The sequence below is a fragment of the Pinus tabuliformis genome, chromosome 3_2 (assembly GCF_031772625.1).
Source record: "Pinus tabuliformis cultivar Carrire ecotype Pingquan chromosome 3_2, CPIR1, whole genome shotgun sequence".
NCBI classification, from domain to species: Eukaryota; Viridiplantae; Streptophyta; class Pinopsida; order Pinales; family Pinaceae; genus Pinus; species Pinus tabuliformis.
Genome location: NC_142302.1, coordinates 1,197,649,570 through 1,197,654,450, shown reverse-complemented (window position 1 = coordinate 1,197,654,450; position 4,881 = coordinate 1,197,649,570). Strand labels below are relative to the sequence as shown.

The window sequence follows — 4,881 nt, the reverse complement described above, 5'->3', positions numbered from 1 at the left end:
ACTAGCTCCCTTGGTGAAGAATGGATGCATGTAGTTGAAGATTGAGGGACAAACTACTCTCTGGTTTATTGTACATATCACTACGGTCCATATTCTATCAAAGTAGATGCTATTCCGCTAAAAGAGGATGAGTTTGCATTTATTTGTTTATTGACAGTGCGTACAGGAGAAGAGGACAGGTACTGTCCTGTGATTGGGTTTCATTTTAGTGTTAACTACTAAGCTCATAGCTGAGCTTAGTAGTTAACAGTGACATCATTCTATTCATTTGGGCCTATGAAATAAGAAAATTTGCTGCTGATTATAATCACGTTCTACTGTGTATATTTATGTTTTGAACTTATATTGGTAATTGGGTTATATTTGCAAATTTGGAATCTGCATTTTGACACTCTTATGTTGAAAGAAACATTGATTTAAATGGTGGAAGGGTTCAATATTCATTGTTGGCTGATGTGATGTTATCCATGTGATTATTATTCCCGAACTGGTTGTTTATGCACATTATTATTTGATTATATTTTTTATTATTAATGTAATTTGGTAAAGAGTATACTTTTTTTTTAAAGTGAGGGGGTGAGTCCCTCTTTTAGAAGCTATATATTAACCCAGATTCACAATTTTTACATATATACAGAAGCGAGATGTTTACAATAGCTGCGGTGCAGCGCTGACATGTGTCGAGGGTTGAACGCGGGTGGAGAGGCATCGAGGGTCGAACCCGGGTGGAGAGGCTATTAACTGGCCGTCCCTTCCACGTGGGATAACGCCCATGAGGGGGGGTGAGTCCCTCTTTTAGAAGCTATATATTAACCCAGATTCACAATTTTTACATATATACAGAAGCGAGATGTTTACAATCATTGCGGAGCAGCGTTGACATGCGTTGAGGGTCGAACTCGGGTGGGGAGGCTATTAACCGGCCATCCCTTCCACGCTGGATAACGCCCAATAATTTGTTTTCTAATTGTTTGACAAAAAAAATTATTGGACAAAAGCCTTTTAACTCAGAAACAGATAGGTATTTTTGGTTCAACAATATGAAACTAAAAAATTAATTACCTATTAAGGGGCAAAGACTTGCACAAATTTTGGTGAATAGTAACCATTGAAAATGTTTGCACATTTAGATTTTTACTTTTACTTAGTAAGTCTATATATTTACATTTTTACTTCAACTTATTAAAATTTTGAAGAAAACATAAATAATGGTGGGCAATGACAACTCATGGTAAGTGTATTTATTTACATCTTATTTTTATCTATTTTTTATGCATACACTTGCTTAAATTATGGTGGGTGGTAATTGATACTAAAGATGTTATTTACATGAGTTTGCTATTTACAAGGATTCTAATTTTTGGTAGTTTTCTATGAAACTTAACGATGAAAAATCTAGAAATATCTAAAAATCATGGTATAAATATTGCAATTGCATCCAAAAATTATGAAAGAAAAAATGACATACATTGCAATGCATCCAAAAATTATCACAGAAATAAATGACATTGTGTTGTGCAAAGGTTGCAATAACAATCATTACAAAATAAGACATGTAAGAAGCTGCAATTTTTTTTATCAATAACAAAATAATACCCCGTCAAATTAAATACCTAATACTATACCTCCAAGTATAATAACCTACTTTAACTCCATAACACCAAGATAAAAACCTAATTACAATTTTAATTTTTATATATAAGCATATAAATGATCTAAAGTTATATATAGCTTTAATTATTTATAATTTTATTATAAAGAATATACAATTTTTTCTCTTTATAAGTGGTAAAAGAACATATCGTCAAAACTAAATTGCCTATATAAATTCATCTATTAAAAAAACCATATATATTAATATAACAAATATATACATGGCCTGGTATCATCCTACATAAATTGATCCAATTTTATAATTATGTTTATTTATTTTAAATAAACATTTATTCATTTTAAAAATAACATAATATTATTTTTCAATTTATAAAATTTCATAAATATAATTTGTGATTGGTTTATGGTGAGGTTCACTCATAATATTTGTAAAATTAAAAAAAAAATCCTCCACAGTTTGGTTTCCCACTCTTGGAACCATATGTTATTGTATCCCGACAGAGCTGTTTATATTGCCTTAATATAAATATATTGCTTTTTCTTCATAATTTTTTTTTTGTAATTAGTTAAAAAAATATGTGACATGATATTATTTTCCATATTTTTATTTAATTTGTATCATGATTAATGGAGGTAGAAGTTGGATTCACTTGAATCGAACCCTTTTAAGTTTGCTAAATTCACTTTTAAATCGATTGAAATTGCAATGTCCCTAGATCAATTGTAATGCTTTAGAAACCCTTACAAATTTTCGAATCTGCAATCTTAATCATCGAACACTGTTTTGAGCAAAATGGGGAAAAACCTCACCCTGTTACAAAATCGAACCCTTTTAAGTTTGCTGAATTCACTTTTAAAACGATTGAAATTGCAATCTTAATCGTCGAACATTGTTTTGAGCAAAATGGGGAAAAGCCCCACCCTATTACAAAATTGCACCTGTGTTACAAGCTAAGATTGGATGGAAAGAACGGGCATGCCAAAGACCAAGTTCCAATGGACTATCAGGCAGTGACCGTGCCCTGCTTCAAATGTATTTTCCAGGTTTCAAGGTCGCTTGTGATTTATCATTTTTAAATTCTCCATTACAGAGCAAATTAGATTTTTTGTTCTCCAAAATTCTCATGGAAAATTTGCAATTTAACCTTATATAAATTTATGAAAAAAACTTACCACACTCCCGTCCCGGTTCACTCCTCGCTACACTTCACCGACTCACGATGTCAATCTGTCCAAATCACCGCTACATGTATACGATAAAACACCATAACTGGCTGCTTAAAATGACAAGATGTTCTGAAAGATGGGACATAAAGTAATATGCAGCATTATAATTATAAAATGAGTCAGAATTTGGGGAAGCCAAATCTCTATTTTGGCCCTCCGATGAAAAAGAAAAGGAGACCTGGCGAATCCCAATTGTTCGACATGGAAAAGGAGGACGGTTTAGTAATTAACAAAAGGTTTCAAGGGTCCTCTATCAGGTTCATCTTTAGTATCGATCGTTGTAGTGGGTTTGCGTTCCTTCATTCAATTTGATGTTGGGGCTCTGGGGCTTTCTGTTTTTCTGAACTTCCCAATTTCGCTTTATCAATGGGTGATGATTCTGCAAGCGAGCGCGTGAATTATACACAGGAGCAAATACAATTAGTGACGGAAATCACCAGCAATGAAGATTATTACATCATACTGGGAATTGAGAAGGATTCTCCTGTCGAGGAAATTCGCAAGGCCTACAGGAAATTATCATTGAAGATCCATCCAGACAAGAACAATGCTCCTGGTGCAGAGGAAGCTTTCAAGGCACTGTCCAATGCATTCCAGTGTCTAAACAACGACGAAACCAGGAGAAAATATGATCATGGTGATGATAGCAATGAGTTCGAATCCCCCAATTGTGAGAGACTCAATTTCCTGGTCCTTCTGCAGACATTACCCATGCTTCTACTTCTCCTGGTGAGCTATTTTCCGTCCTACGAGCCTAATTATTCGTTGCAGAAGACTGATTCTTATCAGTTTAGTAAGATTACAAAGGAACACAGGGTAACCTTCTTTGTAAAATTAGCTGAATTTGATAAGGAGTTTCCTCCAGAGACTTCTGCTAGAATGGGCCTTGAAATTCAAGTGGAGAGGGATTACAAGAATGTTCTTAGGCGTTACTGTCATATTGAGATGCAGAGATGTGAATGGGGTTTTGCATTTAAAACGCCACATTGTGATAAGCTTAACCAATTTTAAAGGGTCTGCTGACTTGATAATTCATTCTGTTAGGCCTGTTTCGACCTTGAAATGTGTATTGGGGTTCGCTTTTTCTTTTCTTATTGCAATGTATGTTGCTCTACAATAAGGTCCCTTTGAGAAGTCTCTTGCATTTTTTTAAAAGAATTCACTACAGGAGACTGACAGTGTTGTCATGACCCGACTAGTCATCCTTTGAAATGTCGTCAGTAAATCACTGGAAAGAATCAAAACCCCCAAGGTGCACAATCCTAGGCTCCTTTGAGCTGTGAAATTGCTAATTGTGCCCCTCGAGGGTTTTGAAACTATCGCCTTCGGCCATTCTCGGGTCACTTTTTCAATGGGTTAGAGTGGGTTAGTTATCGCTGTCTATTGAGCGGCAAATTTGCCCGGAGGTTCAAGAAAATCACGGGAATTTGGTACTTTTTACTTAATAAATATGACCAAAATTTTTAATCTTGTTTTGAGGGTTTTGTTTTGAGGGTGGAAATAGATTCAGCACCGTCAAAAAACCAAAATCTTAACCAAAATTTTCAAAATTGACAGTGGATTTCCCAATTTTTTTTTATTTTTGTTAAAATCTTACCAGAAATTCTATTGTTTTCTGGGCAAATTTGAATCCCTATTAAACTACGGCAGGAAAAAGTTGGACATGGAAAGTATTTTGGCTGTATTGACTTCTGTAGCATGTGCTGGTAAAACATTTGGATATTAGTAATTTCTCTTTCTATTTTTAAGATAGGGTAATGATTTGTACGAGATATGATATGACCGCCTAGATTTTAGATGTAATCAGTGCTTACAATTTTCTCCTTCATTTGTGTATCCATCAGTTTAAATTCAATTTGAAAATGTACTTTCTAAGTTCTAGTTTGTAGATCTATATTCTGCAGTGTATATGTTGCAGCGTATCAGTTCTGAATCCTGATTTTAGATGTAATCAGTGCTTACAATTTTCTCCTTCATTTGTGTATCCATCAGTTTAAATTCAATTTGAAAATGTACTTTCTAAGTTCTAGTTTGTAGATC

General features: G+C 34.1%; 1 pseudogene; it reads left to right on the top strand.

The window, feature by feature from the left end:
- The first annotated feature begins 2,537 nt into the window (after window positions 1-2,537).
- Window positions 2,538-4,308, top strand: LOC149185027 (chaperone protein dnaJ 49 pseudogene; annotated as a pseudogene).
- Window positions 4,309-4,881: the final 573 nt, after the last annotated feature.